Below are 24,595 nucleotides of genomic sequence, written 5' to 3'. Positions count from 1 at the left end.
AGAAGAAGAAAGGAAGAGAAGAACACCAAAATCAGAAAGCAAGCCAAAGTGGCATACGGCAAGAAAGGACGGAGAGGTAGGCGGCTTACCGTCAACCAGATCTTCGATCTGGCCATAGCCGGAGACCAGAGTCTGCCTAGCCTCAGCCCAGCCAGCCGCCTCCGTCTCAAACTCGGCCTGGAGAGCGGCTTCGCGATCCTGCGCAGCCTTCAGCGCCGCCTTGTGGCCTTCCTCCTGGTCGGCCAACTTCTTGACCAGGTGGTCGCGCTCCTGCACCAAGGCGGCGAGCTCGGCATTCTTGGCACGAAGAGCGGTCTGGGACTCCCCCAGCTGTGCCCTCAGACTGGCGTTGGCCGCTGCAAAGTTGGAAGAAGAAGAAGAAAAGTAAGAAGTCGTCAAGGAAGATCCGACCCGACTGCTCAGCAGTCGGCCCGAATCTCGGGGACTACACCCAGTGGGTGCGCTGACGCGCCCCCACATGAGATAAAAAAACAAATCACGTACCTCGGCTCTCAGTAAGGTCGGCGGTCTTCTGAGTCAGCTCCCGAGCCTGGGAGTTGAAGGCGGCCGCTCGAAGGTTGTCATAGTCCTGCAAGATGGACAGAAGACCGAAGTGAGAACAAAAATAGCAAAGACAAAACCTCCAAGAAGTTCCAAGCCGCCTGCTCAGCAGCCGACTCGGAACTCGGGGACTACACCCAGTGGGTGCGCTGACGCGCCCCCACGAGAGAAATCAAGATCAAGAAGAGAAAACAAGATCAAGAAAGAACAAGATGGGAATACTAACCCGGATGGCTGCCCGCGTTGCGAGGAACTCATCGGTGAACTGCCTCAGCGCCACGGCTTGGCCTTGGAGCCGGGTCCGGACGTCTTGTGCAGCCACGTTCACCACGGCCATCCCTCCGCCTGGTGTCCACCCCGAGGTAGCGCTGGCCGCCTCCGCATCTTGGGCCGACGAGCTGGAGCCCACGGCCGGCTGTGGCTCCGACGCAGCCTTCTGCGGCTCCGACGCGGCCTTCCCCGCACGCCGGCTTGGCGGAATCCGGACCGCCTCCTCAGCCCTCGCAGCCGGCTCGCCCTCCGCCGACTGTGCGGGCGCAGGCTCAGGCCGGCCGCCTTGGGCCGCCCCAGTCGGAGGGGTCGGCTCCGGCGCCTTCTCCAAGATGATGACGTCGTCGCCGCTTCCCCCCAGCCCTGGCTGGTCGCCGCTGGCTCCCCCTGGCAAGGGCTCCGTGTCCCCAGGCGCCATGGCGCGCAGGGGGGTGACCATCAAAACCTCCCCTGCCGCCGCCGTGGCCTCAGCCTCTGCCTGGGCCCTGGCTGCGGCCTTGGCGAGTGCCTTCGCCGCCTCCTCCTCCCGAGCCGCCTGGGCGGCGGCTGCCCTCCGTGCCTCCGCCTCCCGTACCTCCTGCTCCTCCCGCGCCTCCCGCGCGTTCCTTTCCGTCGCCTCCTGGAGGTCGGCGCGGGGGTCCACGCGGCGGGTGGTGCTCCCAGAGCCCCTCGGCGACTCGACGACGGAGCCGGCAGCCGCCCGCTCAAGTGACAACGGAGCTCTGATCTTGAAGAAAAAGACGAGAGTTTAAGAACCACCAAAGAAAGAGAGAGAGTACACAGAGAAAGAGAACTTACGCTGACATGGTCTGCGGTTGCTTCACCACTTTGCGGAAACGAGCCGCCTTCGCGGCCGCCTCTTCCCGCCTAGTGGCTGCCGCCCCGCCCCTGGGCTTCTTCGTTCGGCTGCCGAATAGACCCTAGGCGGCGCGACGCTTCTGCCCTCCACCCCGAGCAGGCTGCGCGGCGAAGGAGCCCGTGCCGCGTCCAGATGCTGGCTGGCGGCGCGGGACGGCTTCGGCTTCATCCTCGTCCGGCCAGTCGTCAAAGGTAGCAGTAAACCCGGAGCCTCCTGCTTCGCCGCCGGCTTGGCCACCGCGCGGCTCGACGGCGTCGTCCATATGGACCGCCCCCAGGTCGGGGTCCTCCAAGTCATGCTCGGTCTGGTCGGGGACAAAGCGGCGCTCCGCGTCTGTCCTGCTGGCCGGCCGAAGCAGAGGGCTCTGTCGAAGAACAAGCCGACTAAGCCAGAGTCGGCCAAGAGATGCTCGGCAACAAGGCTGAGAGAGAGAGAAAAAGAGACAAGGGGAGCGTACCGTAGGCGGAGGATTGGCTCGGCTGTATGGCTCCTTGCCGAACTGCCACTCTTCAGTGAGTTGGCAGTTTGCAAGGTAGTTCACCATGTAGGCGACCTCATGGCGCGGCATCTCCTTGGTGCACATGCGGCTCGGATCGAGCTGGCCGCTCATCTGACAGATCAGATGAGGCCGGCTCTGGAGCGGAAGAACCCGGCGCGTGACGAACGCAGCCAGAAGATCGGGCCCCGTTAGGCCCTCCGACTGGACCATCACCCGCAGTCGGGCGACGGCGGCATTTCCAGCCTGCGACAGCATCACCGCCCGGAAGGACCACTGGGGCAGCCTGCCCGCCGATGGGCCGGCTACGTAAGGCGGCAGGTTGATGTAGTCGCCCCGTGGAGCGATGTTCCGTACGTAGAAGTACGACTTCTGCCACTTCTTCACCGATTGGATCAGCGTGATGACGGGGAAGGGGTTGTCGGCGCCCGATCTCCGTGACGCGATGAAGGCGCCAGTATGAGCCGGCACGCCCTTGCTGCGCGTGCCCAGCTTCGACTGGAAGAGCTCCCCCCAGAGCTCAAGGGTGGGAAGGACGCCGAGATAGCCCTCACACAGGGTGACGAAGGCAGACAGCAGCACCACCGTGTTGGGGGTGAGATGGTGCGGCTGGAGTTGATAGAATTCGAGCCAGGAGCGGAAGAAGGCGCTCACTGGCAGGCCGAAGCCGCGGAAGAAGTGCGAGCGGAAGACCACCCGCTCGCCCTCCTGCGGCGCCGGCCTGATTTCCTTCGCCGGCGCGAGGCGGACCTCCACTTTGTCCGCGGTGGGCAGCCGCCGTGTGTCGCGGAGGAAGTCGACGTGGTCGTCATGGACGTTGGAGCCGTCCCAATCCCCACCAAGCTGCTCTACGGTGGGAGGCATGGCGAAAGCTAGCACGGCGGCGGAGGAGCGTGCGGTGGAAGAGCGCGGCGGCAAGGCGCTGTCGCGAGAACGGGCGAGCGAAGAAGACGGTGGAAGTAGGAGGAGCGTGCGAGGGCCTGCCGCCCTCCACCTCCCCCTACTTATAGCCTCACGAGGCCGAAGAGGCCGGACGTGGGGGGGGGGACGTGGGATTAACTACGCCCACTCCCCCCACGTCTCGCGATTATTGCGCGTAAGTGCGAGCCAAAACTGCCGCACGGAACGTGCGGGCGGTTTCGGGATACAAAGGATCCGCGCCTGGGCCGGGGCGCGGACGTGGCGGGCCCCCTCCCTGCGGCGACGTCCCGTCACGCGCGTGGGCTGGCAGGCTTTCCGGCCACGTGGTTCACCGACGGCCCGTGGCCGGCCCGCGGCCCGGTGCATGTGCCAGCGGGTTCCCGCCCTCCGACTCCAGAAGATTTCGACTCAGGCGGCGTGCCTGACCCAGGCCGGCTCCCAGCTGCCGGCTTGTCATGATAGGAAGCTGATCGAGCTTCTCAACCCACATTCCACCTCGAAGCCCAATCAGCTTCGGGGACTACTGTCGGAGTAAATGGCCACGGGTAGCCTAACCGACTGCCCCTGGTTCTTCTGAAAAAATTATCAGGCCTTCGGGCCTCCAAGCACTTCGAGCATTGGGCCGCCTTCCCTGGCCGGCTACCTCTGAAGCCGACTCCCGGAAGGCGACCCAGCCTCCCCAACTCCTCCCCCGGACGACTACGGGGTGGCCGACTCCAAGAAGCCGGCCAAGAGGGACGCCGACTCCAAAGAGCCGGCCGAGACCACAACCACTCCGAGCTGTTCCCACATAACAGCGACACGACGGGGTGTGGCCACAGTGCGGCCCACTACCCCCAAAGCCCGAGGCGGGCATGGCTACAGGAGGCCGTACGAGACGGCCGTCTCCCGTGCGGCTCGGCACTGTAGCCATGCTAGCCTCGACGTCACCCACGACCGACTCCCGTACGGCCCGCAGGCGGCGGGCCCCTTCAGCCAGAGGGGGGCATGAAGGCGGCCCGGCCTTTCCCAGTTGGCCAAGAGCGTAGCCGGCCTCCAGAAGCCGGCTACTCCCTTCCTCGAAGCAGGAGCCCCATTAAGGAGACAAGACGAGGTAAGGCTACAGTGAGAGCCCCTGAGGCGGCCCACTGTAGCCACGCTTACCTCGACAAAGCCCTCGTCATCAGAGGCGCGGCTACAGTAAGCAGCCGCCGACAAGACCCTAGGCGGTGGGGCCGGCCTATCGACCAAGTAGCCGGCAGCCGGCGGGACCCAGCAGCCGGCGGAGAAGCCGGCAAGCGTAGACACTGACGGCTGGGACCAGCTCCCAGTCGGATTACCATTGTACCCCCGGGGGGTAGGCCTATATAAACCCCCCGGAGCACCCATGCAAAGGGTTCGCCTCTGAGCTTGGTTGGCCTCTGAGCATAGAGTTGCCTTCTAAGCACAGCACACACACCATAGAGAGAGAGAAGCAAGAGCTAGCCTTGTTCTTCTTCTCCCTCGATCTCAACAGCTCTAGGAGCTATTGTAGCTACCTTTCATCGATCTAGTGATCATGCGGAGACCTCGTAGAGCAGGACTAGGGGTGTTATCTCCTCGGAGAGCCCCGAACCTGGGTAAGATCCGCCGGCGTGCATGTCTTCGCCTCATCCCGTTTCCAGGCACCGGCGACATTTTATTGGCTCCCACAATGATAAGCCATCCCTTGGCATATGTCGCACCAACCACCCAACAATCCTGTGGTGAACTGATGTCTTCTTCATTGTGCAGACAAAGATCTTGTTGTTTTTTGTTGCTAATTTCTTTATCCTCACAATCTTTCTGAGTTTCTTGACTTGACTGATATTCATGGACAACCCATTTCCCCATATGCAAAAAGGGTCGAGCAGTGGGTCAAAACCTCTGACAGTAGGACCTATATGTGCAAGACCAAATTGTTAAAAATCTAAATATTAGAATGGTTCCTACAATTGCACAGTAATGTGCTATTAGACAAAGGACCATGCATGTGCAAACCTCGATTGTAAAACTCAGTGCTTCCCATTGTTTCCCTGCAACACATATAAGGTAGTTAGTGATCAGGCTAAGTGAGGGTTCGCATGCTATTAGCAAAATATGTTGATGAAAAATAAGCACATTGCGGATTCATCAGATTAATTCAAGCCACATGGAAAACCCATTTATCCAAACCAAGCATGATTAAGAACTATGAAATATAGCAATTGTATATGTTTCTCATGTATTAAGTGCAGCCAAATTCGATTTCTTCCTCACATGCACAACAATACAAAATTCTACCCATGACAATTGGACATCGCATTGCAGAATTGAACCAAGCAATTAACTAAACACCACAACAAATGAACCAAATATTAACTGAGCACCACGTTGCACAATATAACATACTCCTAATAGAAGATCAGACAGTTAACCAAACCAAGCATGCTTAACAACTTGGAAATATAGCAATTGTATTTGTTTCTCATGTATTTAGTACAACCAAATTCAATTTATTTCTCACATGGTATACAATAACAGAATGCACCCACAACAATTGAACATCGCATTGCAGAATTGAACCAAACAGTTAACTAAACACCACAACAAATGAACCGAACGTTAACTGAGTACCACATTGCATAATGTATAACATACTAGAAGATCAGACAGTTAACCAAACCAAGCATGCATGACAACTTGGAAATATAGCAATTGTATTTGTTTCTCAGGTATTTTGTAAAGATAAATTCGATTTATTGCCCACATGGAAGACAACACAAAATTGCACCCTGAAGAACTGAACACCACATTTGCAGAATTGAACCAAACAGTTAACTGAACACAACAACTAATTAACCAAACAATTAATAAGTGAGCACCACATTGCACGACATATAAAACATATACACTAGAGCAACATATTGCATGGTAAAAGTAGGTAGCACAATTCACTAGAATTTGTTAAGGAAAGGTAGGAGCAGCACATGCAACTGGTAAACCGAGCATGCTTAACCGGCGTAGCTAGCAAACTAAACATGAGTCCTTATAGTAAGCTAATAAGACAAGCTACTCCTCATTGTCAGAGATATCGATGATGATTGGCTCCTTGGACATGGAAGAGGGCGAGGCCTCCGCATCGTGGGTGCCCTCGTCGTAGTGGTGAGTTGCTTGAGCCGCTCCGGGACCAACCTGCCGGCTCTCGAGTTGAGGTAAGCACGTGCACGCTGAGAAAACACCTCGTAGTCTTCGTCGAAGGCACCGAGGGTGGCCTCAAGAAAACGCCACTAACTATCGTTTAAAGCAGTTGTGACACCGGATAATTAAGCTACAGTAATTCCCTGCTAATGATGCCATGCCGTCATGATTACAGTTGTTAAACTCGCGTTGGTTCGAATCTGGTCCAAATTCAAATTTAAATTAAAGTCGAAAATAAAAGTTTTCAAACATAAGGTCTAAAATATTCGAAGTGTGGCTAATAATCTTTGGTTATTTGTCATGTTGGAACCAACCTCTTTTGGATTCCCAGGTGCCCCAAGAAATTTATTTAGTGGCCCAACAACTAATTATTTGACCTCTTCAATTTCTAAAATAGTTGAACACTCCCAAATGCTTTGAAATTTTTTGTAGCAACCCAGAATATTGCGCCGTATTTTTGTGCCAAGTTTTGTATTAAACAAAACTCTTTTAGTAGCTCAAATATATTGCAAAGTAGGAAAGAAATAAGTGAAACATAAAAGAAATAAAAAAAGGAGGAGACAAAGCTACACTGTGCATTGTAGCCCACAACGACAGTACACAGTCGAGCCCATCTAACCACTCGTCCCCAACCTCCTGTTCACCTCGTCACCATGGAGCACGCGTGCCCGCACACGCCTCCGATCTCCGTGCGGCGACCATCTAGCGATGTTTGACGAGGATAAGGTCGTCCCCGACCTCGTTGACAAACTCTAGCCGCCCACTACCCCTCCCTCTCCCACTTCTCCCCGTCTCGCCCATCTTCTCCTTCTGGAGGAGACCGTCGCCACCGTCGCCACCGTCGCCATGGGTTCGCCGCCTGCGTAGCCACGAAGCACCCCCTCACCAATCCACCGCGTCCACCGACCACGGCATCGACTCCCTCGTTGTCTACATCAGCGTGTTGGAGGTGGAAGCGCCTACATCAAGACCGTCAACACCATCTTCTTCCTCGGGACCCGCCGCACACCACCGTTGATTCCCGCATCTCCACTGCACCCTGCGCCTCCCCGAGCAGCTCCTCATCGCTGAGGTGAGCTCCTCGACATTTCATCTTTATACCCGCTCTCGATCTATAGCGTAACGTCATCGTCGTGTTCGATTTGCTACGGTCGAAGCGCGCCCGCCGCTGCTCTGCTCTGCTGTGGCTGAGCTGCTCTATTGCTACGGCTGCTGCTTCTTGCTGCGCACCACACCGCTGCCCCGCTTCGCTCTGTTGCTGCTCTTCTGCCGTCGTCATCAACCGAGCCCGCCTCCGCCAGACGAGCCTGCTGCTGCATATGGCTGCCCCACTGCTGTGCCCTGCCTCACCCCCGCGCGTGTCTTGCCTCCCTCTGGTCCCATCTCGGCCAGCCGCCGCTCCCCACGCCGGCCTTGCCTTGCGCGTGCGCGCGCGCCGGCGTGCCCGCCCGCTGATTGCCGCTACCTGCGGCTAGTGCTTTCGCTTCCCACTGCTGCTCGCTACTGTAGCTACTAGCTAGCTTTTCTAATTCTACACTGACTAACCCCTAGACAGCCCCTAATCAGCGATTAAACAACTGTTAACAGGAGTAAAAATAATATGGACAGGTAGTACTCTTGACAAGGCTCGAATGCTTCCATTGGACCCAATCCATTTGATGCATGGATTAATTCCTACGAAAATCACAAAGTTCTATGTTCTGTTAACAGAAAAACAAAAAAACAGCTTTATTTTCATGGCTACTTTAGAGTTGTTGATGATCAAGCAAATGAACTCTAATATGTATGGAAGTGGTTCTAACATGTAGATCACAGAGAAATGCTCACAATTGTTATAAGGCACAAAATCATAAGATGTATAGAACAATAGCTATAGCCTCCAGAAAACCGCTAAGTGATGTTTAAAACTGACGAAATCTAAAACAAACCAAAATTTCTGGGATTTTTCGGATATGGTCAAAACTTTGAAAATTTATATAAAATAAACCGTATCTCGGATTAAAATACTTTGTACATGAAAGTTGCTCAGAAAGACGAGATAAATCTGAATACACACTCCGTTCATCCGTCACGTGCCCCTAGTATAGTGAACATGCAACCGTCCCCCTCCAATTCATCTGTCTGAAAATGCCAAACTTTGGGAAACTTTCTTGAATGTTTTCCCTGTTCCCGGTTCGTGTGAAACCGCTTTAGAACACCCCTAACGTTGCTTATTGTCTTGTCATGCATCTGTTGCTTGTATTTACTGTTTCTTCCCCCTCTTATCTCCGGTAGACTCTCAGACTGATGCTGATGTCACTGTGATTGACTACGTCGACGACGACCCTTCTTCCATTTCAGTGGAGTTTCCAGGCAAGCCCCTCCTTTGATCATCCCGATATCGCCCATTCCATTCTCTCATGCTTGCATTAGACTTTGCTACAGTTATTGATTGCTCCTATTCTGATGCATAGCCTGCTTTTGTAACCTGCTATTATACCTGACCTGCTTATCCTAAACATCTTAGTATAGGTTGGTTAGTGATCCATCAGTGGCCCCCTCCTTGTCCTTGTTGCCCCTGCTTCATCATCAATGACTCGATCAACATGATCGACGACCAGAGCCCGACACCTCACCTCACATCACATCCCCCTTTGTTGCCCGACTCTGCAGAGATACTATCGAGTGCCGAGGGTGATACCTCATAACACACTCCTGATGATAACTCTATAGTGTAGTTATTAGGTCGTGGTCATCGAGGGTGATTCCTCCTTTACCACTCCTGATACGACTCTGTCGTGCAACCCCCTCAAGTGTGAACCTCGAGGTTGTCTCCTCTTACGTTCACCTTGATGATTACATCGAGTGGAATCCACCGAGGGTGATTCCTCGGGTTTCCCCCTTGATGTTTTGGACACACGGTTATCCGAACTTTACTTGAGACCAGTGTTGAAGCTGGGTTGGCCCTGAGGGGTACCCGCGAGTTGATGTGAAAGTCGGGCGGGCCTGTAGAGCACCCACGAGTTTTCTACGAGGCACGGCCGGGCATTCTGGGCCCTTGCCATAAGTCCACGAGACGGGGCGATGGGGTCACATTATCATGAGTTTGCTCGTCTCCGCGAGCCACGAATGCACTAACAGGTTTGGGTATTTGTTCTGAGTTGGCCTCTGGCCTTTACGCACTAACCACCATGCGAGAATAGTTATGGGCCTCGACGTCGTAGTATCAGCCGAAGCTTTGTCAGACGTCCAGTTCAGCATGGCGGCTGTCGGTGTCCTGGGAACGGGGGTCCCCAGACTTGCCTACCTGTGGCTCATGGTGTGGCTCCACCAGCGGCCCTGTACGGCCCATCTTCACCAGCAAACACTCAAGACCCTCGCGAGGGGCCAAGCCTTGCGAGGCGGACGATACAAGACCTCCTCTGGAGCTGCCTTGCCAGGCTGGCTCGTGAGGGGCGGAGAGATCAAGGCAAGGGGAACCTCGCGAGGTTCCTACAACGTCAGCCATGATGACCAAGGCCAGGCGGGCGCTAGCGCGCACAGTGTCCTCGTTTCCTCTTTGTGCTAAAGGGGCAAGCGGAGGCGAGGAGTCCCGAGGCATCAGGCAAATGTTTCTATATCGGTGCAACGAGACCAAGACCGGCAGGACGGCAAGACAGAGGTCACCGTGGAGCCCAAGACGGCGTCACCACTAGAGCCCAAGACGGCGTCACCACCAGAGCCTTTGGCAGGCAAAGACCACCTTTATTCAGGATAGCTTGTACTAGTTGTCTCCCTTCTAATTTGGCCTTTGTTGGCATCCCTTCCCGCTCAATATTTGGGGAGAGGACCAGGGCCTCTATAAATAGGACTAGCCACCGCAGTAGGAGGCATCTCATCGTGGATCGGATCCATTCCATCCTCGCACTCACCAAGCACAAGAACACCTCACCTCAGGAGGCTCTTCTTCCCTCTTACTGTTCATCCTCAGCCCAAGAGGTAATCCACCACACCACACTGGAGTAGGGTATTACACCACAACGGTGGCCCGAACCAATATAAATCTTGTGTCTCTTGTGTTGCGAGTTCGTCCAGCTAGGCCTTGAGATCTCGGTGAGGCTAAGGGCATGATTAGGTAAGGGGAGATCTTCGTGCGCACCCTAGTGTTCGAACCTCAAGGGTTTTGCCGGAACCCGAAATCCGACATTTGGCGCGCCAGGTAGGCGTGCGCCAGAGCTTTCCTTCCGTCGATCTGCGCTTCGCCACCACCGCACTCCGCCCCCATGGCAGGCGTCGCGCTTCCAGCTCCAACGAATGGCGCAAGTGGCGGGGCCAGGGGGCTCCGAGCCTTGGCCCCCGCCTTACGACAGGTGCAATGGCCGCCCAAGTTCAAGCCGGAGGTGCCACCGCGCTACGACAGCGCGGCGGACCCGGTGGCTTTCTTGCTGGCGTACGAGGAGGCCGTCCTTAAGGCCGGGGGCGACGACAAGGTCATGGCCAACTAGCTTCCCATGGCCCTCACTAGCGTACCGCGCGACTGGCTGCTCAACCTCCCCGGATCCACGGTGGCATCTTGGGAGGAGTTGTGCGGTCTCTTCGCCGTGCGCTTCGTGGCACCGCCGCCCCACGCGGTCGCGGCCCTCCTCGGTGGCTCGCAAGCACTGCCCTCGGACCGCCACGCCAAGCTGCTCTTTCGCCAGATCAGCGCCATTTCCATGCGGCAGGGGGCTCCCCGGGTTGGGTGGCGCCCAAGCTGAGCTGACGTTCGACTCGAGAGATCACCCCGTCACCACCGTCGGCTCGGGCGTGCTCCCAATGCTTTGCACACCCACCATCTGCCATGTAGCCGTCACCAAGACCCTCATCGACGGCGGCGCCGGCCTCAACGTGCTCTCAGTGGAGGCCTTCAGCCTCTTTCACGTGCCACTCGAGCAGCTCCGCCCCAGCAAGCCCTTCTCTGGCGTCGGCGGTGGCTCCTCCAGCCTCCTGGGGCAGATCCATCTTCCCGTGACCTTCGGCACCCACGACAACTACCGCACTGAGCTAATCGACTTTGACATCTCCCACATCGGCCTCCCGTACAACGCCATTCTCGGGTACCCGGCTCTGGCTCAGTTCATGGCGGCGACCCATCCGGCCTACAACCTCATGAAGATGCCTGGGAGCAAGGACGTCCTCACCAGTGTGGGAGATACCTAGGAGGCTCTGGAGGCACTCAAGCTTGCCCTGTTGCCGACGTGGACACCTCCGGAGTTAAGGAAGCCGCACGAACCAAGAAGAAGCAATTGTTCACTCAAGACCAGGTGGAAACCAAGCAGGTGCCGGTCGAGGAAGATGGGTCGTCGGGGGCCACCTTCACCATGGGTGCCAACCTCGACCCCGATCAAGAGGTCTTGCGCGCAAACAAGGAAGTATTCGCCCGGGAGCCCGATCAGCTGGTAGGGGGTCCCAAGAGGAGTGATTGAGCACCACTTGAAGGTGCGCCCCAATGTACGCCTTGTGAAGCAGAGGGCGTGACGACAGTCCACGGAGAAGTAGTCCTTCATTGTCCAAGAAACCCGGAAGCTGGAGGCAGCAGGTGTCATTCGCGAGGTCCGGTACCCTGAATGGTTGGCAAACCCCGTCGTCGTGCCCAAGAAAGGTGGAAAGGAGCACATGTGTTCGACTTCACGAACCTCAACAAGGCCTGCCCCCAAGATCCGTTCCCGCTTCCACGCATCGACCAGATCGTCGACTCCACTGCCAAGTGCGACCTGCTGTACGTGCTTCCTGGATGCGTTCTCAGGCTACCACCAGATGAAGATGGCAGTAGAAGATGTCGAGAAGACGGCCTTCCTGACCCCGTGCCGGTTATACTGCTACACTTGCATGCCTTTCGGGCTGCGCAATGCAGGCGCGACCTTCCAACGGCTGATGCACATCGTCCTGGGTCAGCAGCTCGGGAGGAACGCTGAAGCTTACATCGACGACATTGTGGTGAAGTCTCGGGAGGCGAGAACTTTAATTTAGGACCAGTAGGAGACCTTTGAAAGCCCGCACCGGGTGGACTTGCGGCTCAACCCGGAGAAATGCGTGTTTGGTGTCCCTTCCAGCAAGCTGCTGGGTTTCCTCGTGTCCCACAGAGGGATCGAGGCCAACCCAGAGAAGGTCAAGGCAATCGAAGAAATGAGTCCACCACAAACCCTTAAGGAGATGCAGAAGCTTGCCGGTCGCGTGACTGCATTGGGGTGCTTCATCTCCAAGCTGGGAGAGCACGCCCTACCCTTCTTCAAGCTAATGAAGAAGAAGGGCCCATTCGAGTGGACCCCAGAGGCCGACCAAGCGTTTCAAGACCTCAAGAGATACCTGACCAGCCCTCCAGTGATGGTGGCGCCCCGACCTCTCGAGGCGCTGGTGATGTACCTTGCCGCCACCCCTTACTCCGCCAGCGCAGCTCTGGTGGCGGTTCAGGAGGAGCGCCGGCTCAGGGATGCGTCACGCCAAGCCGCTCCCTCCCTCGAGGGCTGCGGCGACGTCAGCGAAGGACCAAGCTCAGCAAGACGGCGCACTTGGGCCTGCAAAGGCCCCAACGAGCGGCCAGGCTTTGGGGGCTTTGTCATCTCAGGAGGCGCCCCAACCTCCGGAAGCCGCGAGCCTCGTCAATGCACCCGCCCTTGTCAAGCACCCTGTGTATTTTGTCAGCATGATGTTGTGGGACGCGAGGGCACGGTACCCCATGCCCCAGAAGCTCCTGCTCGCGCTCTTGGTAGCCTCGCATAAGCTGCAGGACTACTTTCAAGGTCACCCCATCAAGGTCGTCTCGGCCTACCCATTGGAAAGGGTGCTCAGGAGCCTCAACTCCGTAGGGAGAGTCGCTGAGTGGAACATCGAGCTGCAGGCATTTCAGTTGGAGTTCAACACAACCAGGGTCATCAAGGGAGCCGCGCTCGCTGATTTCGTGATAGAATGGACAGACGCCCCGGGGCTTGAAGAAGGCGAGGATCGGTCCCTCTCGTCGGGGAGTGAAGCGCTAGACGGCTGGGTTATGTATTTCGATGGCGCCTTTGCGCGCCAGGGCGCGGGGGCTGGAGCAGTGCTCATCTCACCCACTCAGGACAAGCTTTACTACGCCGTGCAGCTCTGCTTCCAGTAGGGCGAGAAGGTCTCCAACAACATAGCAGAGTACGAAGGCCACATAGCTGGCCTCAAGGCTGCAGTGGCCTTGGGGGTGAAACGCCTCACCATCAAGGGCGACTCGCAGCTCCTCGTCAACTTCTCCAACAAGGTATATGAGTCAAAGGACGAGCACATGGAGGTCTACCTCGCGGAGGTACGCAATATGGAGAAGCAGTTCTTGGGCCTGGAATTGCAGCACGTGGCCCGTGGCACCAACAGGGAAGCCGACGACATCGCCAGGAGAGCATCCAAGCGACTACCCCAAGAGCCTGGCGTCTTCGAGGAGCAGCTCTTCAAGCCATCAACAACACCACCACTTTCAAGGACAGCGCTGCCTAGGGAGGAGCTCCCTCAACCACCTGCCTCGGGAGCCCCAGCCTGCGGCCCGACCTCGGGAGCGTGCTTACTCTTGGCGCTCGAGCCTCAGGAGGGGTGCTGGACCAAGGAATTCAAGGAATACCTGGCGCAAGAGATGCTGCCGGAGAAGGAGGAGGATGCGGAGCGCGTGGCCCGACAGGCCACGGCATACTGCATCCAGGACGGTGAGTTATACAGGAAGTGGCCAAATGACGTTTCCGTGCGTTGCATCTCCCGGGAGCAGGGGAAAGATCTGCTAGCCGACATACACGTCGGGGACTGCGGGCACCACTCGTCGTCACGGACTCTCATCGGCATGGTGTTCCGCAGCGGAGTATACTGGCCTACAACACTCAGCGACGCGACTGAGCTGGTGAAGTCCTATGAGGCCTGTCAGTTCCACGCCAGGCAGATCCACCAGCTGGCTCAGCGCCTCCAGACCATCCCACTCTCGTTGCCATTCGCGGTCTGGGGGCTGGATATCTTGGGCCCGTTCCCTCGAGCGCCTGGGGGCTACCGCTACCTCTACGTCGCCATCGACAAGTTCACCAAGTGGGCGGAGGTAGAAGCCGTCCGCACCATCCCGGCCGGCTCCGCGGTCAAGTTCATCAAAGGTCTCATGAGTCGGTTTGGGGTCCCGAACCGCATTATCATCGATAATGGATCGCAGTTCACTAGGAATCTCTTCAAGGCATATTGTGCTAACCTTGGAACACAGATCTGCCACGCTTCGGTGGTGCACCCCCGGAGCAATGGTCAGGCCGAACGCGCCAACGCGGAGGTCCTGAGAGGCCTCAAGACCAGGACCTTCAAGAAGAAACTCGAGGCTTGCGGCAGGGGCTAGCACGATGAGCTCCAGTCCGTGCCGTGGTCCATCCACACCACCGCCACCAAGCCAATGGGCGAGACCCCATTCTTCCTCGTCTACGGAGCAGAAGCGGTTCTCCCTCACGAGGTCAAGCATCGCTCCGTGCGGGTCCTGGCGTTTGATGAGGCGCAGCAGGACGCCATGCGAGGGATGGACCTCATGCGGGGGGAGGAACGCCGCCGTGAAGCCACGCTACGGGCGGCAAGATATCAGCAGGCCCTGCAACGGTACCACTGTCGCAGCGTCCGCTCCAGGACGCTCGAGGTGGGTGACCTCGTCCTAAGGCGGGTGCTCTCCAGGGAAGGGCTGCATAAGCTCTCACCCATGTGGGAGGGCCCGTTTAGGGTCGCCCACGTCTCCAGGCCTGGGGGTCCCCAGACTTGCCTGCCTGTGGCCCACGGTGTGGCTCCACCAGTGGCCCTGTATGACCCATCTTCACCAGCAAACACTCAAGACCCACGCGAGGGGCCAAGCCTCGCGAGGCGGACGACACAAGACCTCCTCGGGAGCTGCCTCGCTAGGCTGGCTCGCGAGGGGCGGAGAGATCAAGGCAAGGGGAACCTCGCGAGGTTCCTACGACGTCAGCCATGACGACCAAGGCCAGGCGGGCGCCAGCGTGCACAGTGTCCTCGTTTCCACTTTGGTGTTTAAGGGGCAAGCGCAGGCGAGGAGTCCCGAGGCATCAGGCAAAGGTTTCCATATTGGTGCAACGAGACCAAGACCAGCAGGACAACAAGACGAAGGTCACCGTGGAGCCCAAGACGGCGTCACCACCAGAGCCTTTGGCAGGCGAAGACCACCTTTAGTCAGGATAGCTTGTACTAGTTGTCTCCCTTCAAATTTGGCCGTTGTTGGCATCCCTTCCCGCTCAATATTTGGGGAGAGGACTAGGGCCTCTATAAATAGGACTAGCCACCACAGTAGGAGGCATCTCATCATGGACCGGATCCATTCCATCCTCGCACTCACCAAGCACAAGAACACCTCTCCTCAGGAGGCTGTTCTTCCCTTGTACTGTTCATCCTCATCCCAAGAGACAATCCACCACACCACACTGGAGTAGGGTATTACACCACAACGGTGGCTCGAAGCAGTATAAATATTGTGTCTCTTGTGTTGCGAGTTCGTCGAGCTAGGCCTTGAGATCACGGTGAGGCTGAGGGCGTGATTAGGTAGGGGGAGATCTTCGTGCGCACCCCTGTGTTCGAACCTCAAGGGTTTTGCCGGAACCCGAAATCCGACAGTGGCATGGTCGGATAGTGTCTACCATCTGAGGTGGCGCTGGTATTCAGCCTGCGCGCAATGACCCGGAGTGCAACGGACGATGGGCCCAAGACCCCGGAGTGCTTAGGATGTAGACCGGCGGGGACCTCTCTGCTGAGCCTAGGTAGGGCTGCGACGTGTTGATCTTCCGAGGCCGGGCATGACCCAGGAAAGTGTGTCCAGCCAGAGTGATCGAGCGTGTTGGGTAACGTGGTGCACCCCTGCAGGGAAGATATATATTCGAATATCGTGTCCACGGTAATGGACGTTCAGACTTGTATCATGATCTATTATAACTAGAACTGGTTACTTGAGACTTGTGATGGATCTGGGGCTCTGGGATTGCTTTCTCGAAGGGAGTCGAGGAAGGATCTCTTGGCGTTAATGCTACAACATGCTTGTTAAATATAAATTGCTATTCTTTACTCTTCTACATGCTGCAAGATGCTTGGAGCTGCTTGAAGATGCTAGTCTTTGATAGGCTAGGCTTTTCCCCTCTATTCTGGCATTCTGCAGTTCATTCCACAGATACATACCTTCCTTTGATACCAATGCATACTTAGTACAGATCTGATTCTTGCGAGTACTTTGGATGAGTACTCACAGTTGCTTTGATACCCATTTCCCCCCTTCTTCCTTCTTTTCGGTTGTTGCAACCAGATGGTGGATCCCTAGAGCCAGATGCCACCGCCGACGGATACTACTACATGGAGACCGCCGAAGACCAGGAGTAGTTAGGAGGTCCCAGGCAGGAGGCCTTGCCTCTTCGATCGTTGTTGCTTTTGTGTTTTCCTTCTTAAGGCATCCTTGTCTAACTTTAAGTCTGTACTCAGATAGTGTTGCATCCGCCGACTCTTGTGTACCGAGCTATGTATTCGAGCCATCGAGGCCCTTGGCTTGTAATATAAAGCTTGTTTTATTTTATTTGCGTTTAGAGTTGTGTTGTGATTGAGGGAGTCCTGGATTAGGGGGTCCTCGGACAGCCGGACTACATACTTTGGCCGGACTGTTGGACTATCAAGATACGAGATTGAAGACTTCGTCCAGTGTCTGGATGGGACTCTCCTTTGCGTGGAAGGCAAGCTTGGCAATTCGGATATGTAGATCTCCTCCCTTGTATCCGACTTTGTGTAACCCTAGCCCCTTCCGGTGTCTATATAAACCGGAGGGTTTAGTCCGTAGGACGACAAAAATCATAATCATAGGCTAGCTTCTAGGGTTTAGCCTCTACGATCTCGTGGTAGATCAACTCTTGTAATACTCATATCATCAAGATCAATCAAGCAGGAAGTAGGGTATTACCTCCATCGAGAGGGCCCGAACCTGGGTAAACATTGTGTCCCCCGCCTCCTGTTACCATCGGCCTTAGACGCACAGTTCGGGACCCCCTACCCTAGATCTGCCGATTTTGACACCGACATTGGTGCTTTCATTGAGAGTTCCACTATGCCGTCACCATAAGGCTTGATGGCTCCTTCGATCATCGGCAACGATGCAATCCAGGGTGAAGTTTTTCTCCCCGGACATATCTTCGTATTCGGCAGCTTCGCACTGTGGGCCAACTCGCTTGGCCATCTGGAGCAGATCGAGAGCTACGCCCCTGGCCATCAGGTCAGGTTTGGAAGCTTAAACTATACTGCCGACATCCGCGGAGACTTGATCTTCGACGAACTCGAGCCCATGTCAGGTGCGCCGCACAGTCACGACGAGCACGACTGGGCTCTGCTGTCGGACGGTGTTCGGGAGATCACACCTATGACTACTCCGGTCCTCAGTCCGGAGCAGATCGTGCCATCCGAGGATGGGTGGATGGACCCCGCCATGAAGGTCGCACACTCAGTAGCGTTAGAGCCGAATACCGACTTCACCTCTTATGAGACCTGTGTTGCCGAACCCTTGGATTCATCCCCGGCCATGGGCTCCGAACCGCTTGCGTCCGTGCCTATCAAATCTGATTGGGCACCGATCATGGAGTTTACCTCCGCGGATATTTTCCAGCACTCGCCCTTGGGCGACATGCTAGATTCATTAAGGTCTCTCTCCTTGTCAGGAGACCCTCGGCCGAACTATGTCTGGCTCGAGTAGGAAGCGTATGACGAAGAAATTCGTTCCCTACCCACCACCCACTTAATAGCCACTGCCGACGATTTAACCGACATGCTTGATTTCGACTCCGAAGACATCGACGGTATGGATGACGATGTAGGAGAGGAACAGGAACCACCGCCCACAGGGCGCTGGACAGCCACTTCATCACATGATATATACATGGTGGATACACCCAAAGAAAACAATGACGAGGAACGGAAGGATGCAGCGAAGGATAATCCCCTCGAGAAGCAACCAAAGCGACGACGTAGGCGCCGCTCCAAATCCCGCCTCGGCAAAAACAGCGATAATAGTGCAAGAAAGAATAATACCCCGGTCGACTCCAAAGGAAACTACGACCACATGGACCCAGCGACAGAGCAGGATGAGCCAGCGGACGACGAACATAGTACGGAGCCGCTGTCCGATCACGGCGACGCCAAGGGTAAAGCTCATCGACCTGTCTCCGGAGAGGAGAACAGTCCGGACGACGATGCACACATCATCCCGGAAAGACACTTGGAGCAAGAGAACCTCCATAGAAGGCTTATTGCCACCGCGAGGAGTCTGACGAAGCAGAAAAAGGCTTAAGGCCGCACAGAATACACTCAACAGTAGATGGAACAAAGTGCTTGACATTGAAGAAAAGTACGGTGGCAGTCGCCACACAAAGAGCTATCCAAAGCGCAAGCTGCTGCCTGAATTCGATGACGAGGCTTTAGAGCCTATACAACCGAAAAATAAAACGGCCGATCAGTCGGATCGACCACCCCGTGGTCGCGACAGGGCGGCTAACGATGTCGCACATAAGTGAGCACACGATTTACGTGAGGACTTGCACCAAAAAGCCGGTATGACCAGGTCCATCTACGGATCTAGGAAGCGCGCTCCGGCACAGAATCAAAACCGAACACTACAACCGTCAGAATGCCATGACACGTCCATATACAGGGGTGCTGCGCAGCCCCTATGCTTCACCGATGAGGTGCTGGATCACAAATTTCCAGAGGGAGTCAAACCCGTGAACATAGAGGCATACGACGGAACGACAGACCCTGGGGTCTGGATTGAGGACTTTATCCTTCACGTCCTCATGGCTCGCGGAGATTATCTCCACGCCATCAAATACTTGCCCCTCAAGTTGAAAGGACCAGCTCGGCACTGGCTGAAAAGCCTCCCTGAAAACTCAATTGGAAGTTGGGAAGAGCTTGAGGATGCTTTTAGGGCTAATTTTCAAGGGACTTATGTCCGACCTCCGGATGCAGACGATTTAAGTCATATAATTCAACAGCCCGGAGAGTCAGCCCGAAAGATTTGGAACATATTCCTCACTAAGAAGAATCAAATCATCGACTGCCCGGATGCCGAAGCCTTAGCGGCTTTCAAACACAGTGTCTGGGACGAATGGCTCGCCAGACACCTCGACCAGGAAAAACCGAGGACAATGGCAGCCCTAACAAGCCTTATGACCCGCTTTTGCATGGGCGAGGATAGTTGGCTGGCCCATAGCGGCACCAGCGACCCAGGCACATCCGAAGTTAGGGATGGCAATGGAAAACCGCGACGCAATAAAAGCAAGCGTCGAAACAATGAAGACAGCCCAGACAACACAGCAGTAAACGCCGGATTCAGGGGCTCTCAACCCGGTCAACGGAAAAAGCCATTTAAAGGCAGTGGAGATGGACCGTCTAGCCTAAACAAGATTCTAGACAGATTATGTCCGATTCATGGCACCTCCGACAAACCTGCAAATCACACCAACAGAGAATGCTGGGTCTTCAAGCAGGCCGGCAAGCTAAACGCCGAACGCAAGGGGAGGGAGACACCAAGTGAAGACGAGGATGAGCCTCGCCAGCCAAACACCGTGGGACAGAAAAAATTCCCACCAGAGGTCAAAATAGTGAACATGATTCACGTAACGAAGAGGAGGAGCAAACGCGCACTCCGAGACGTATGCGCTGTGGAGCCCGTGACCCCCAAGTTCAACCCTTGGTCGGCCTGCCCGATCACTTTTGATCGCAGGGATCACCCGACTAGTATCCGGCACGGAGGATCGGCTGCCTTGGTGCTAGACCCAATAATTGACGGATACCATCTCACCCGAGTCCTTATGGACGGCGGCAGTAGTCTTAATCTGATATATCAGGACACAGTCTGCAAAATGGGGATAGACCCGACAAGAATCAGCCAAAGCAATACTACCTTTAAAGGAGTAATACCAGGCCCAGAGGCCCGCTGCACGGGCTCTCTAGTTCTAGAGGTTGTATTCGGTTCTCCTGACAACTTCCGAAGCGAAGAATTAACCTTCGACATCGCTCCATTCCGAAGCGGCTATCACGCACTACTCGGAAGAACGGCCTTCGCTTATTTTAATGCAGTACCGCATTATGCTTATCTTAAGCTTAAGATGCCCGGTCCACGTGGCATCATCATAGTTAGCGGAAGCACAGAGCGTTCCTTATGTGCGGAAGAATGTGTGGCGGCTCTAGCAGCCGAACACTGAATGGCCTCTCCAACCAGAATAAATGATCAGTCATCAAGACAGCGGACACGGCTAGACAAGTCCGGCGCACAACTAGCTGTAACAGCTTAGATAAACCTGAGATTGGGTCGATGGATATACCCCCATAGGTGGCACTAGGGGCTTCCCGCATGTAAAAAGGACTACAGTTCGGCTTGACCCTATTTAGATTGCATTTTAATGGTTTATTAAGAATAACCAATTTTTCGCACGAAGACTTTCACCTGGGTTTTTCTCTTTTACAGATGATAATCGTGCTACACCCTTCCAGGATACGGCACAACGGAGACACAGGCGCAGACGTGCAGCAGGGCCCCGCTCAAAGGTTTCTTTTTAGATTAAGACCTTGTGTAAACCTTTCTTACTGTCTCTTGTTGCTTCACACCCTCCGGATACTCAACACAACCGAGAGGGATGCTGGCGTTATTGGCATTTCGTCACGTCAGACTAATGCACGTACCTGGAAATTCAGGGTTCATTATCGAGGGCGTTACTCAGCCCAGTATACGTTGTAAAGACCGAATACCTTAGGGAGTGTTCGGCGTCGCGAGTTTGGCCTTATATGCATCAGCTCCGAATCATGTCTTTGGTCAATAGTTGGGTTTGCCCGGCTCCCGTGTTTTGCTACCTTACGTTCCGCTCTATCGGCTAAGGTGGCACCGGGAGAACTACTGCGATTGTGCCCTGGTTCATCTGGATGAGCACCTCAGTAGAGAAAGCCGAAAACTGACTGTCATGATAAAGCGCGAGACTGGTCAACCACTCGATGACTCAGCGGAATCTTCGCGATTCCTCCGCATTAACGAAGGGCCGGTTTCCCGGTCATGTATGTACGCGCCCCGTATTCGGATGAGCGCGGAAGTACCAGGGGCTATAAAGTAGCCCCACCGTCAAAATCCTATGGCTAAGTGAAAGTGTTAAAGCTATATAGTCCGATTGCCTTGTTCGCCGCGCTATCACCTCCTTAATGGACCAAGACGTTGGATCAAGTGTGAATACGCGCTTTTCCGAACACCCCCGCATTATATGCGTGGGGGCTGAAGCCGACGACTGCAAACTTTCAGGTTATATACATACATAAACGGCCGCACAGGAGGCATCATAATACTTTCAGGCAAAAGTATAAACACAGCCTTTATAATCCAAATAGCATTGTTTTTACAATTGGGATACATGTCACTCGAACATGATACTCTTCGAGCACTGAGCCTCTATTAAACGAGCACCTTCTAGGACTTCTTCAAAATAGTGCTCGGCCGAGACCTGGCCTACGGCCGGATCCTGGGTTGCAATAGCGGTGGCCTCCATCTCTGCCCAGTATGTCTTAACACGGGCAAGAGCCATCCGCGCACCCTCTATGCACGCCGACCTCTTTACAGCGTCAATATGCGGCACAGCACCAAGGAATCGTTGCACTAAACCAAAATAACTATTCGGCCTTGGTCCCTCCGGCCAAAGATGATCCACGACAGACCTCATGGCAAGTCCAGACAACCTATGGAGCTCAGCCCACTCGGCCATTTGTTCATTTAACAGCAGCGGACGCGTGGGAGCACTGAACTGCGACCAGAACAACCTTTCCACTTCATGATCTTTCTGATCTTTGAAAAACTCAGTCGCATCAGCAGCACTCATTGCCAAGTCCAAGTACGCGTCTCCAGCACTCCATAATTGATCCAGAGGGGCATACTTCAGATCTCGGAACTTCGTTCGCAACAAAAAGGGCTTCCCAGCCATGATATCTCCGGCTTGACGAAGCTCCTCCTTTGCCGCTCTGATTTTAGAGCGGGTTTCCTTGGCTGCTACCATGGCTTTCTTCAGGTCCGCCGTTTTCGTTTGGCTTTCCTTTTCAAGAAGCTCGTACCGGTCGGCGGCATCCTTCAGCTCAATATCCATCTTGGCTATTTTATCTTCGCTCTGGCGCTGAGCAGCCTGTTCGGCTCTTAACTCTTAGGCCACCTTTAGGGCGGCCGCATCACTTCTCCTGGCTTGTTCCTTGGCTCGGGCAAGTTCCGCTCGAAGGGTCTCCACGGCGGCAGCTCCATCTGCAGTCATAGCGTATTATAGATACTAGCATCATGCTCCTCTTAATATCTGTGGACCACCGGAAAATACATACCCTGTGCTTCGTCAAGCTGCTTGTTTACAAGCACGATGTTGGCATCTGTCGCATCAAGCTGCCGCCTCAGTTCGGCAAACTCACCAGTCCGGCCAGCCACCGGACCTTCAGCCGCCTGCACATGAAAGCAGCATGATCATTACCTGGGACTATGATCCTCTGTTTGCCGCCTCTGGACAGCAACCAGAGTCTCAGGGGCTACTATCTGTATAGGGCACACCTAGCGTGTGCGGTACCGTCAAAAAATATATTACTTTGCGTACCTCAAAGCCTCTTAGCAGACTCATAAAAGCTTCATGCAACCCACTGTTGGCGGATGAAATCCTCTCAACCACCGTACCTATTAAAGTACGATGCGCCTCTGAGATAGCCGCTTGCTCCAGAAGACCCATCAGTGCGTCCGGTCGTGCACCGGACAGCCCCGGACTCTTTCTGTTGCTCTCCTTAGGAGCCGAATACTCCGGACTTCGGGTGGCCGAAGGGTTACCTTCTGGCCTTGGCGGATCAGGAGAAATCCTCCGTGACGACACCTCAGGGTCGTCCGCCTCATGAGGTGGGGAGACAGGGGGAGGCGTTTCGCTCTCCATCATCTCCGGAAGAAGATCCCCTGAAGACGAACTCTGTCGAGAAGGGCTACGATCCGAACTGCAAGACATACGTCTCGGTTATTGTCCTCGGAGATGAAGCAGGATATATTTACCAAAAGTACTCTTGTTCACTTACAGCTCGGTGGAGGGCTGACCCCCTTGCGGGCACAGTGCGGTAAGGACGCCCTCCGGGGCAGGGCCCCCTGACGAAGGTTTCTTCCCTCGTTTGGAAACCCTCGTTTCCAAGTCTTCAGAGGCGGTCCTTTTCCTTCCTTGGGGAGAGGGAATTTTAGATTCTTATCCCCGATTATCCTCCTTCGCGGAGACACTAATTCCCCCGGTTTGGATGAGTAATGCGTGAGGCCTGCTTTCGGCTTCTTTATTCCACCCTTTATCTTCCTCTGATGGCACTTGACAAGGTGCGTGCTGAAGCATCCTGGCTAGTACAGGATCCGGTGAGCCTTCGGGAAGGGGGGCCGAACACCTGATCATCTTCGCCTTTTTTATCCAGTCCTGGTCAAAGAGCAATTTTTTCAGAATGATGTTGTGACAAATAAAAAGACAGCATGTTCGACCGCATAATTAATTACGTGGGTATTTGGACGATTGCAGTTTAGACCCGCATCATCGGTGGTGTCCGGACACTTCATTCGTGATCCGAAGAACAATCCATACATCTCTTCGAGCGTCACACCGAAGAATTGCTGAATAGTTCACGGTCCTTCCGGGTTGAACTCCCACATACGGAGAGGTCAACGTTGGCATGGCAGGACCCGACGAACTAGCATGACTTGCGTTACCTTGACAAGGCTGACATCTCTCTTGAGGAGATCCCGGATGCGACTCTGCAATGTCGGCACGTCATTAACTGGCCCCTAGTCCAGCCCCTTGTTGACCCATGACGCCAGTTGTGGCGGGGGGCCCGAACGGAAGGCAGGGGTAGCTACCCACTTAGTACTTCGGGGAGCTGTGATGTAAAACCACTCCCGCTGCCATAAGTTGGACATCTCCAGGAAGGAACCCTTTGGCCATGGATCATCGGCGCCTTTGCTTATTATGGCACCTCTGCATTCTGCATGTCTCCCATAGATCATCTTCGGCTTCACATTGAAGGTCTTAAGTCATAAGCCAAAGTATGGGTGATGCGGAGGAAGGCCTCACACACGACGATAAACGACGATATGTGAAGGATGGAATCTGGAGCTAGATCATGGAAATCGAGCCCGTAATAGAACATAAGCCCTCTAACAAAGGGATCAAGACTAAAGCCTAGCCCTCGGAGGAAGTGGGAAACAAATACGACACTCTCGTTGGGTTCGGGAGTGGGGATGACCTGCCCTTGAGCAGGCAGCCTGTGCGAGATTTCGGCGGTCAGATACCTGGCTTCTCTTAGCT

The sequence above is a fragment of the Triticum aestivum genome, chromosome 4D, assembly GCF_018294505.1.
Source record: "Triticum aestivum cultivar Chinese Spring chromosome 4D, IWGSC CS RefSeq v2.1, whole genome shotgun sequence".
Lineage (NCBI taxonomy): Eukaryota > Viridiplantae > Streptophyta > Magnoliopsida > Poales > Poaceae > Triticum > Triticum aestivum.
The sequence above is the reverse complement of the archived record's forward strand: the minus strand, read 5'-3'. Positions refer to the sequence as shown.